Below are 11,926 nucleotides of genomic sequence, written 5' to 3'. Positions count from 1 at the left end.
TCTGTTAGCCACAGTTTTCCCGGTGGTGCCGCACCCGGGCTCGCCCCGGCTGACGCAGTTTTCGCGCCGCCCCGGCTGACGCGGTTTCGTGCCGCCCCGGCAGACGCGGTTTTCGCGCCGCCCCGGCTGACGCGGTTTTTGCCGCCCCGGCTGACGCAGTTCGGACTTAGCACTTTTCGGCTGTGCCTGGCTGGCGGCCCACTCACTCGATCGCCATGTCTGTTTGCCACAGTTTTCCCGGTGGTGCCGCACCCGGGCTCGCCCCGGCTGACGCAGTTTTCGCGCCGCCCCGGCTGACGCGGTTTCGTGCCGCCCCGGCAGACGCGGTTTTCGCGCCGCCCCGGCTGACGCGGTTTCGTGCCGCCCCGGCAGACGCGGTTTTTTGCCGCCCCAGCTGACGCAGTTCGGACTTAGCACTTTTTGGCTGAGCCTTGCTGGCGGCCCACTCACTCGATCGCCATGTCTGTTTGCCACAGTTTTCCCGGTGGTGCCGCACCCGGGCTCGCCCCGGCAGACGCGTTTTTTTTTTTCTTTCGCCCCGGCTGACGCAGTTTTCGCGCCGCCCCGGCAGACGCGGTTTTCGCGCCGCCCCGGCAGACGCGGTTTTTTGCGCCGCCCCGGCTGACGCGGTTTTTTGCCGCCCCGGCTGACGCAGTTCGGACTTGGCACTTTTTGGCTGAGCCTGGCTGGCGGCCCACTCACTCGATCGCCATGTCTGTTTGCCACAGTTTTCCCGGTGGTGCCGCACCCGGGCTCGCCCCGGCTGACGCAGTTTTCGCGCCGCCCCGGCAGACGCGGTTTCGTGCCGCCCCGGCAGACGCGGTTTTTTGCGCCGCCCCGGCTGACGCGGTTTTTTGCCGCCCCGGCTGACACGGTTCGGACTTTGCACTTTTCGGCTGTGCCTGGCTGGCGGCCCACTCACTCGATCGCCATGTCTGTTTGCCACAGTTTTCCCGGTGGTGCCGCACCCGGGCTCGCCCCGGCAGACGCGTTTTTTTTTTTTTTTCTTTCGCCCCGGCTGACGCAGTTTTCGCGCCGCCCCGGCTGACGCGGTTTCGTGCCGCCCCGGCAGACGCGGTTTTTTGCGCCGCCCCGGCTGACGTGGTTTTTGCCGCCCCGGCTGACGCAGTTCGGACTTTGCACTTTTTGGCTGAGCCTGGCTGGCGGCCCACTCACTCGATCGCCATGTCTGTTTGCCACAGTTTTCCCGGTGGTGCCGCACCCGGGCTCGCCCCGGCAGACGCGTTTTTTTTTTTTCCTTCGCCCCGGCAGACGTGGTTCCCCCCCCCCCCTCCGTCTTTCTTTTTGTTTTTTTTTTTCGCCGCGGCTGAAGTGGATTTTTCGGTGCCTCGACGCCCCGGTAGTCGCGGTTTTTCCGTTTCCGCACGGCCCCGGCTGACGCTGCTCGGTCACAGTCGCCTTTTGTGGTGATTGCAGACTTCTTGAGCGCGGGTGTTTTTTTTTTTTGTTGTTGTTGTTGTTTTATTACGCATTCGCTCCAGCAGACGCTGTTTAGACTTTTTGTTTCCTCTTTTATCCTGCGACGAGGTGACGAGGTTTATTCGGTGCCCCGCCGCCCCGGCTGAAGTGATTTTTCCTGTCCCGTGCCGCCCCGGCTGACGCGGTTGGGACTTCGCGTTTGTTCGGCCGCCACGGGTTTTGGCGCACTCGCTCGGTTGCTTGTTGTTGCCACTTGTTGCGAACCCAGGTTTCTTGAGCGAGCGCGGGCGTTTTTTCTTCCTTTCTTTCTTTGTTCTATGTGTTAGCGAATCGGCCTTTAATATCACACGAGGACTCACAACCAACAATTTTCAGTTTGAAGTGTAAAAAATCTGCAGGTGTTGACGTAACTGACTTGCCCCGTACCCTTGAGTACATCCATGAAGTTCTCGTAGTACTACTAAATCGCATTATTCCAAGTGGAGAAATTCCCATAAACTTGCAAACCTCTACACGAAAATCGGTGCGCGTGATAAAGTTGAAAATTATCGTCCGATATCAAATGTGCCTTCTATAACACAAATTCTAGGAAAAAAAAAAAAAAACACTTGTTCGCCGTTTTCTGCGCCGTGACTGGCAGCACTCCGGCGAAGCGAAACGGGGTCGATTCGAGCACGATATCGGCGTCTTTCGACGTGCTCGCCGGCGACCGTCGCACGAGTACGTCGCACGAGCGCGTCTGCCGGGGCGCCGTTTGCGAAGCCGACGCAAAAGTGGGAACCGCCGCTCGGATGATCGCCGCTTTCGGCAGAGTGAGTGTTGGCACTCCGGGGAAGCGAAACAGCGTGAATGCGCCCACGAAATCGGCGTATTTTGAAGTGCCCGCCGGCGACCGTCGCACGAGTACGGTAAACCGCGTCAGCCGGGGCGTAGTTCGGGACGCCGACGAAAAAGTGGGAAGCGCAACTCGGATCTTCGCCGTTTTTGCAGGAGTGAGTGGCGGCCCTCCTGCGAGACCAAGAAGCATCGATTCGTGCACGAATTCGGCGCCTTTCGACGTGATCGCCGGCGACCGTCGCTCGAGTAGGGCAAACCGCGTCTGCCGGGGCGGGCTTCGGGACGCCGATGCGAAAGTGGGAAACGCTGCTCGGATGTTCGCCGTTTTTGGCCGAGTGAGTGCTGGCACACGGGCGAAGCCAAACGGGGCCGATTACGGCACGATATCGGCGTCTTTCGACGTGCCCGCCGGCGACCGTCGCACGAGTACGGTAAACCGCGTCAGCCCGGGCGGAGTTCGGGACGCCGATGCGAAAGTGGAGAACGCCGCTCGGATCTTCGCCGTTTTTGGAGGAGTGAGTGGCGGCACTCCGGAGAAGCCAGGGAGCGCCAATTAGCGCACGATATCGGCGTCTTTCGACGCGCTCGCCGGCGACCGTCGCACGAGTAGGGCAAACCGCGTCTGCCGGGGCGGGGTTTACGACGCCGACGCAAAAGTGGGAACCGCCGCTCGGATGTTGGCCGTTTTTGGCAGAGTGAGTGCTGGCACTCCGGCGACGCGAAAGAGCGCGAATGCGCCCACGAAAGTGGCGTATTTGGACGTGCGTGACGGCGACCGCTGCAGGAGTACGAAAAACCACGTCAGCCGGGGCGAGCGACACACGGCGGTCTGGGTGCTTATCGCTGCTATTATAGGGGCACCCCGGCAGACGCAGAAAAAAAAAAAAAAATTTTCGACCTTCTTTTTTGCTGGTCGAGCTCGGGTAACCCAGGTCGCAATGGGAGCCGCGCACGAAAGCGGCGTCGCGAGACGCGTTCGCGGTCGCTAGTCGCACGAGCTCGGCAACCGCGTCAGCCGGCGCGGAGTTCGGGATGCCGACGGCTAAGTGGGTACCGCTGCTCGGATGTTCGCCGTTTTTGGCCGAGTGAGTGCTGGCACTCCGGTGAAGCCAAGGAGCGCCAATTCGTGCACGATATCGGCGTCTTTCGACGTGCCCGCCGGCCACCGCCGCACGAGTACGGCAAACCGCGTCTGCCGGGGCGGGGTTCGCGACGCGTACGCAATAGTGGGAACCGTCGCTCGGATGTTCGTCGTCTTTGGCCGAGCGAGTGCTGGCACTCCGGCGAAGCGAAACGGGGCCGATTCGGGCACGATATCGGCGTATTTCGACGTGCTCGCCGGCGACCGTCGCACGAGTACGGCAAAGCGCGTCTGCCGGGGCGAGGTTTGCGACGCCGACGAAAAAGTGGGAAGCGCCGCTCGGATCTTCGCCGTTTTTGCAGGAGTGAGTGGCGGCCCTCCTGCGAGACCAAGAAGCATCGACTCGCGCACGATATCGGTGTCTTTCGACGTGCCCGCCGGCCACCGCCGCACGAGTACGGCAAACCGCGTATGCCGGGGCGGGGTTGGCGACGCCGACGCAAAAGTGGGAACCGCCACTAGGATGTTCGCCGTTTTTGGCAGAGTGAGTGCTGGCACTCCGGCGAAGCGAAAGAGCGCGAATGCGCCCACGAAAGTGGCGTGTTTGGACGTGCTTGACGACGACCACCGCAGGAAAACGAAAAACCACGTCAGCCGGGGCGAGCGACCCATGGCGGTCTGGGTGCTTATCGCTGCTATTATAGGGGCACCCCGGCAGACGCAAAAAAAAAAAAAAAATTTTTTTCGACATTCTTTTTTGCTCGTCGACCTCGGGTGACCCAGGTCGCAGTGGGAGCCGCGCACGAAAGCGGCGTCGCGAGACGGCTTCGCGGTCGCTAGTCGCACGAGCTCGGCAACCGCGTCTGCCGGGGCGGAGTTCGGGACGCCGACGGCTAAGTGGGAACCGCCGCTCGGATGTTCGCCGTTTGTGGCCGAGTGAGTGCTGGCACTCCGGCGAAGCCAAACGGGGCCGATTCCGGCACGATATCGGCGTCTTTCTACGTGCTCGCCGGCGACCGTCGCACGAGTACGGCAAAGTGCGTCTGCCGGGGCGGGGTTTGCGACGCGTACGCAATAGTGAGAACCGTCGCTCGGATGTTCGTCGTCTTTCGCCGAGCCAGTGCTGGCAATCCGGCGAAGCCGAACGGAGCCGATTCGGGCACGATATCGGCGTCTTTCCACGTGCTCGCCGGCGACCGTCGCACGAGTACGGTAAACCGCGTCAGCCGGGGCGGAGTTCGGGACGCCGATGCGAAAGTGGGAAGCGCCGCTCGGATCTTCGCCGTTTTTGGAGGAGTCAGTGGCGGCACTCCGGTGAAGCCAAGGTGCGCCAATTCGCGCACGATATCGGCGTCTTTCGACGTGCCCGCCGGCCACCGTCGCACGAGTACGGCAAACCTCGTCTGCCGGGGCGGGGTTTGCGACGCCGACGCAAAAGTGGGAACCGCCGCTCGGATGTTCGCCGTTTTTGGCAGAGTGAGTGCTGGCACTCCGGCGAAGCGAAAGAGCGCGAATGCGCCCACGAAAGTGGCGTGTTTGGACGTGCTTGACGACGACCACCGCAGGAAAACGAAAAACCACGTCAGCCGGGGCGAGCGACCCATGGCGGTCTGGGTGCTTATCGCTGCTATTATAGGGGCACCCCGGCAGACGCAAAAAAAAAAAAAATTTTTTTCGACATTCTTTTTTGCTCGTCGACCTCGGGTGACCCAGGTCGCAGTGGGAGCCGCGCACGAAAGCGGCGTCGCGAGACGGCTTCGCGGTCGCTAGTCGCACGAGCTCGGCAACCGCGTCTGCCGGGGCGGAGTTCGGGACGCCGACGGCTAAGTGGGAACCGCCGCTCGGATGTTCGCCGTTTGTGGCCGAGTGAGTGCTGGCACTCCGGCGAAGCCAAACGGGGCCGATTCCGGCACGATATCGGCGTCTTTCTACGTGCTCGCCGGCGACCGTCGCACGAGTACGGCAAAGTGCGTCTGCCGGGGCGGGGTTTGCGACGCGTACGCAATAGTGAGAACCGTCGCTCGGATGTTCGTCGTCTTTCGCCGAGCCAGTGCTGGCACTCCGGCGAAGCCGAACGGAGCCGATTCGGGCACGATATCGGCGTCTTTCCACGTGCTCGCCGGCGACCGTCGCACGAGTACGGTAAACCGCGTCAGCCGGGGCGGAGTTCGGGACGCCGATGCGAAAGTGGGAAGCGCCGCTCGGATCTTCGCCGTTTTTGGAGGAGTCAGTGGCGGCACTCCGGTGAAGCCAAGGTGCGCCAATTCGCGCACGATATCGGCGTCTTTCGACGTGCCCGCCGGCCACCGTCGCACGAGTACGGCAAACCTCGTCTGCCGGGGCGGGGTTTGCGACGCCGACGCAAAAGTGGGAACCGCCGCTCGGATGTTCGCCGTTTTTGGCAGAGTGAGTGCTGGCACTCCGGCGAAGCGAAAGAGCGTGAATGCGCCCACGAAAGTAGCGTATTTGGACGTGCTTGACGGCGACCGCCGCAGGAGTACGAAAAACCACGTCAGCCGGGGCGAGCGACCCACGGCGGTCTGGGTGCTTATCGCTGCTATTATAGGGGCACCCCGGCAGACGCAGAAAGAAAAAAAAAAATGGGGACATGGCGTGCGTCACCGTGCGGCTTCGCAGCGTTGCCGAAGTCGCCGAGCCCTTCGACTGAGCCGAACGGCGGACAGGGAACGTTGGTCGGCCGTTCTAACCTGTCGGTGCCACGCCGAGACGTCGTTAAGGAAAACCGCGTCGTGGGCCTCTACGACGCCGTCGAGTCGTTGTACGTTTGGTGTCCAGCGTGTCGGCGGCGAGTAGCGGACACGTCGTTCACGACTTCGGTCTTTCGCAGTCGACGCGAACTTGCGGAGAGTCGTGGTGCCTCACGTTTTCGGCAGAAACCGCGGCGGAATTTTCCCGTGCGTGCGCGCACGACCTCGGTGCTGTGCCGTCAGCGTAGTGTTGCACAAACTCGTGGCCTACCCAAGGTGCGGTACGTTTGCGGCCGTATCCTCGGTGGGAATTTCGTGAGTAGGGTCGCAAATTCTACGACCTCGGCGGGTTTGAGAGCGACGTAGACTTGTGGCACGCTCAACATGCCACACGTTTCGGGGCACACCCGCGGTGAAATTTTCTCGAGTACGCTCGTATTAGGGCCCAAGGAGGTCTGGGTACTTATCGCTGCTATTATGTGGGGGTTCTCGTGAGCGGCGTACGCGAAAGCGACCGGGTGTCTGATATGCGGCGGGCTTCGGCCTCGTCAAGCGTGTCCTCGGGTCTGCTCCAGGGGAATCCACGGCAGTCGTCTGCAGCCTCATCCGCTTGATGCGTTAGGGGCTGGTTGTCGGACGGTGCCGTTTTACCACGATATCGAGGTGTGTTCCGTGTCGTCCTCGGGCGATTCAGATGCGAAAGCGCCGAAGACGCGGGCGTGACCCGTCGTCTGGCGGCTTTGCAGTCTCGGCTCCGTTGCTAGTTCCGGCCGGTCCACCGACAGTGCAGCGGGCTTGGGCAACCCGCACGGCGCGACCGAGTCGATGCAACGAAAAAGAGCGAGCATGAACGTGCTTCTTGCCGCACGGCTCCCACTCGTCTTTCGGGAAGGTTGTGCCGTAGCGAGCTCGAACGCCGTCATCTCGGAGTGCAAAATAAGCGTGTTGGGGCGCCTGAAGGTGGCCTCCGCCGCACACAGACTGCGTCCGGCCCGCCGAGGGCGAGGACGGACGCGCAGTCGAACGATTACCTGGTTGATCCTGCCAGTAATCATATGCTTGTCTCAAAGATTAAGCCATGCATGTCTAAGTACATGCCGAAATAAGGCGAAACCGCGAATGGCTCATTAAATCAGTTATGGTTCCTTAGATCGTTTCTTCCTACTTGGATAACTGTGGCAATTCTAGAGCTAATACATGCAGTGAGCCTGGAGCCCTTTGGGTAACGGGTGCTTTTATTAGACCAAGATCGATCGGGTTTCGGCCCGTATTGTGTGGTGACTCTGGATAACTTTGTGCTGATCGCATGGCCACGAGCCGGCGACGTTTCTTTCAAGTGTCTGCCTTATCAACTTTCGATGGTAGGTTACTTGCTTACCATGGTTGTTACGGGTAACGGAGAATCAGGGTTCGATTCCGGAGAGGGAGCCTGAGAAACGGCTACCACATCCAAGGAAGGCAGCAGGCGCGCAAATTACCCACTCCCGGCACGGGGAGGTAGTGACGAAAAATAACAATACGGGACTCTTTTGAGGCCCCGTAATTGAAATGAGTACACTCTAAATCCTTTAACGAGGATCAATTGGAGGGCAAGTCTGGTGCCAGCAGCCGCGGTAATTCCAGCTCCAATAGCGTATACTAAAGCTGCTGCGGTTAAAAAGCTCGTAGTTGGATCTCAGTTCCAGACGAGTAGTGCATCTACCCGATGCGACGGCTCGGACTGAACATCATGCCGGTTCTTTCTTGGTGCACTTCATTGTGTGCCTCGAGATGGCCGGTGCTTTTACTTTGAAAAAATTAGAGTGCTCAACGCAGGCGAGTCGCCTGAATAAACTTGCATGGAATAATAGAACAAGACCTCGTTTCTGTTCTGTTGGTTTTTGGAATACGAGGTAATGATTAAGAGGGACGGACGGGGGCATTCGTATTGCGGCGCTAGAGGTGAAATTCTTGGACCGTCGCAAGACGAACTACTGCGAAAGCATTTGCCAAGAATGTTTTCATTGATCAAGAACGAAAGTCAGAGGTTCGAAGGCGATCAGATACCGCCCTAGTTCTGACCATAAACGATGCCAACCAGCGATCCGCCTGAGTTACTCAAATGACTCGGCGGGCAGCTTCCGGGAAACCAAAGTATTTGGGTTCCGGGGGAAGTATGGTTGCAAAGCTGAAACTTAAAGGAATTGACGGAAGGGCACCACCAGGAGTGGAGCCTGCGGCTTAATTTGACTCAACACGGGAAAACTTACCCGGCCCGGACACTGGGAGGATTGACAGATTGAGAGCTCTTTCTTGATTCGGTGGATGGTGGTGCATGGCCGTTCTTAGTTGGTGGAGCGATTTGTCTGGTTAATTCCGATAACGAACGAGACTCTAGCCTATTAAATAGGTGCGGGGTTCCCAGCACCTTACAACCTTCTTAGAGGGACAAGCGGCTCCTAGCCGCACGAAACAGAGCAATAACAGGTCTGTGATGCCCTTAGATGTCCGGGGCCGCACGCGCGCTACACTGAAGGAAGCAGCGTGTCTTTATCCCTGTCTGAAAAGACTGGGTAACCCGTGGAACTTCTTTCGTGATTGGGATAGGGGCTTGCAATTGTTCCCCTTGAACGAGGAATTCCCAGTAAGCGCGAGTCATAAGCTCGCGTTGATTACGTCCCTGCCCTTTGTACACACCGCCCGTCGCTACTACCGATTGAATGATTTAGTGAGGTCTTCGGACCGATGTCCGGCGCGGCCTTTCGGTTGCGCCGGTCTGTTGGAAAGATGACCAAACTTGATCATTTAGAGGAAGTAAAAGTCGTAACAAGGTTTCCGTAGGTGAACCTGCGGAAGGATCATTAACGGATTGTGAAGGGTGAGCGCCTCAGCTGCGTCTGCGCCCGACACTTTCTGCCGCTGACCCCGTTTGGACGCGGGGTCGGCTTTTCCCCACGGGGCTGCCTGAATGTGGAGCGGCACCCCGTGACAAATTGTTGCGCCCAGCGGACGCCAACACCGCGACCTTGGACGGTCGGCCAGGTGGCGGACGCGGGTACAAACGGCGCAACGCACTCATAGGTCGGCTTTCGACCCGCCACTGCACCGTGGCTCGAAGCGCTCGAAATGCGCGACCCGACCGCTGCGGGACCGCCTAGTACTGTAAACAGGAGCGGCGGAGCGCGAACGGCGAGTCGTGGTTACGTCGGTAGAAGGCGAGGCTGCGCGTTCCCGAAACGCCAGCCGAGTGCCCTCCCGACCGTTCGAGCGTGCAAGAACGAGACCCGACAATCGCGCGGCGACTGCCAAGTACGAGAGGAACGGCACAAGCGTCGGCGGTCGGTCAAGGAACTGGCGATGTGACGGGTCCGCTGTGCACCAGTGCATACCGTCCCGCCGTCCGCGGCAAGCGCCTCCGCGTCCTCGGGTGACGGAGGCTGCCGGTCGGTTCTTGCAGGCGAGGGATCTCGCTGGCACCGGTTCGCGTTGACGCGCGGCCGGTCATGGCACGGCGATGCGACGGCCGAGGTGCGCAGTACTCGATGGAGGAACCGCACGCTCCGATGACCGTCCCGCCCTCCGCGGCGTATGCGTACCGACCGTAATGGTTGCAGCAGCGCCGGCCGGCTTTTGAATTCGCCACACGAAACACGGTGCGAGATCGCGGTTAGGGGAGCGTCGACGTTGCCAGGCGTTTTGCTTGCTGCCGAGGGAAAGGCGGCACGGCCACGTCGCGCTCGTCGCGATTAGCGGGTCTGCGCGCTTTGGGAAGGTGCCGCAACGACTTGCCGAAAGAGGAAGCACGGAAGAACGAGGGACTTGGACGTCCCGACAATTGAACGCACTTGCGGCCAGGCCCTTGCTGGCTTCGTTCTTCCGCCTCGAGTAGGCTCGTACGCGGCTCCGGCGCCGAAAGTGGTCCTTGGCACCGACTTCGGTGGACGTGGGAAGTGCCGCGCAAGTACGGCGCGCCTGGCTCCACCTGTTGGCTAAAGTAGGCAGCCGGATCGGCATTTTGGTGTGCGGTGGCAAACCGTGGATGCGAAAAAAGCTTGTGCGATTTCGTGGAACAAAAAGCGGGGGTCCCCCTTTTTATGCGGAGGAGACCGACCCGCCCGCCGTGGTGAACCGCGACGCCACGGTAAAAACGGGAGAGGCTTGTCGATGGGACCGTGCATCCCGCGCTCCACGGAGGCCGGGAGGCGGCCGCCCGAGGAAATGTGTAGCCGTCGAGGCCCGCATCTGCGTGCACTCTTATCCAAATGGGTGTACCGCAGGCATTTTCTGGTTAGGCGGGCCAATGAGAGCGAGCACACAACGATACCTACGGGTCCGGCTTGGAGAACCGGCTTCGACGCCTCCCGAGTATTTATAGAGGGGTGGACCACGAAAGCACTCGCAAGTAGCGGAAGCGAAACGCCGTCCGAAACACACCGTTTGCTCGATTTGCGGCAGCCGAAAAAGGCGCGGCAGAGTTTTGGAGTCCAAGCGTGCGCTGAAAAGCGCCCTTCTTGGCCACTGTTTGGCCGAGTGCCAGAAACGTTTGGTTTTGACTGTACGGAATTGAACAAACACTTTTTCACGACTCTAAGCGGTGGATCACTCGGTTCTCGGGTCGATGAAGAACGCAGCCAGCTGCGAGACTTGGTGTGAATTGCAGGACACACTGAGCACTGATTCTTTGAACGCACATTGCGGCCTTGGGTCTTCCCTTGGCTTCGTCTGTCTGAGGGTCGGATCACATATCAAGAGAGCCTTCGGCGCACAAGGGAACGTGAGCCGTCGACTCGTTTTGACCGCGTCGGCAACACGGACAGCACGCTGAACACCTCACAGCGAGCGCCAACAGCGGCCACTCAAGGGCGAGACGGTGGCGACCGTCGTGCCAGAGCCCAACCGAAACGGGGGCGACCGACTGCATTGAGGATGTGGCACCTCGTTGAGACCGCCGCAGGACTTCGAGTCGGAAGGAAGCCTGCAGGGAAAGTGCGGTCGAGGTTGCGTACTCCTCTCTGCGACCGGGCGCGCAAGAGCTGCGAGAGCCACGGACGCGCAACTTTAACGCACGGTAAACACGAGGAGCGAAAGCCGGCCAGCAAAGCTTCTCCAGCCGTGCGCAAAGTGCGCGAGATCGCAGCCTTGCGTTGCGCTTGTTGCCCTCGAAGTAAGCAGGGTGTCCCGTAGACCGGGCGCTCGAACACGCTGCGGGGCCGTGCCTCCTCCAGGCTTTGCCGCGCGAACAGGGAACGTTCGCGCGCAAAGCGCAGGGAGGTGAGGAGGCTGCGCCCGACGTTTGCGGTTCGCTGCGTACGCGGTTGATGCGGAGAGCACGGCGCGACGACTTGCCGCGAAGCGGAAAAAGTCTCCCGCACGAGTTGGCGAAACGTTGGCGAAGCTTAAGGCGTTCTCGTCGTAGTCCGCCGTCGGTCTAAGTGCTTCGCAGTTCCCGTCCCGTTCAAAAAACTGGGCCACTCCAGTTGGGGCGGGGGCGACGCTACACGAGACGATGCCTCTCGCCAGGCTGCGTGGCTGCCCTTGCGGCGGCGGCGACTGGCCTCGGCGGTGTTTGGGCTTTCGACACGGTCGTTTATCACGCAACTGCTCGGACGACGCACGCGCGCAGCGGAATGCCGCTTGCCAGCCTTGTGAAGATGTGACCCTGTACAGGGTTGCGGGCGCACTTGGTAGGGCGTCGTACTCGGTTCGCGATGGGTTTACGAACGTGTCCCGTCACTTCCACGTCACACCGGTTGTGCGCCGCACGCGTGCAGCGGGGAAGCCGATTGCCAGCCTTGTGAAGAAGTGGCCCTGTACAGGGTTGCGGGCGCACTTGGTAGGGCGAGCGCACGCGGTCGTGCAGGAAGTTGATGGAAGCGAATGT

General features: G+C 60.5%; 2 non-coding genes across 2 annotated transcripts; both read left to right on the top strand.

Annotated features, from left to right (window-relative positions):
• The first annotated feature begins 7,094 nt into the window (after positions 1–7,094).
• LOC142795796 (small subunit ribosomal RNA) lies at positions 7,095–8,909 on the top strand. The gene has a single exon (XR_012893314.1). It is a non-coding gene; the product is annotated as a small subunit ribosomal RNA (ribosomal RNA).
• Positions 8,910–10,628: 1,719 nt separating this feature from the next.
• On the top strand, positions 10,629–10,781 carry LOC142795793 (5.8S ribosomal RNA). The gene has a single exon (XR_012893311.1). It is a non-coding gene; the product is annotated as a 5.8S ribosomal RNA (ribosomal RNA).
• Positions 10,782–11,926: the final 1,145 nt, after the last annotated feature.

The sequence above is a fragment of the Rhipicephalus microplus genome, unplaced genomic scaffold, assembly GCF_043290135.1.
Source record: "Rhipicephalus microplus isolate Deutch F79 unplaced genomic scaffold, USDA_Rmic scaffold_871, whole genome shotgun sequence".
Lineage (NCBI taxonomy): Eukaryota > Metazoa > Arthropoda > Arachnida > Ixodida > Ixodidae > Rhipicephalus > Rhipicephalus microplus.
Note: the sequence above shows the minus strand (reverse complement) of the source record. Positions and strands in the feature narration are given on the sequence as shown.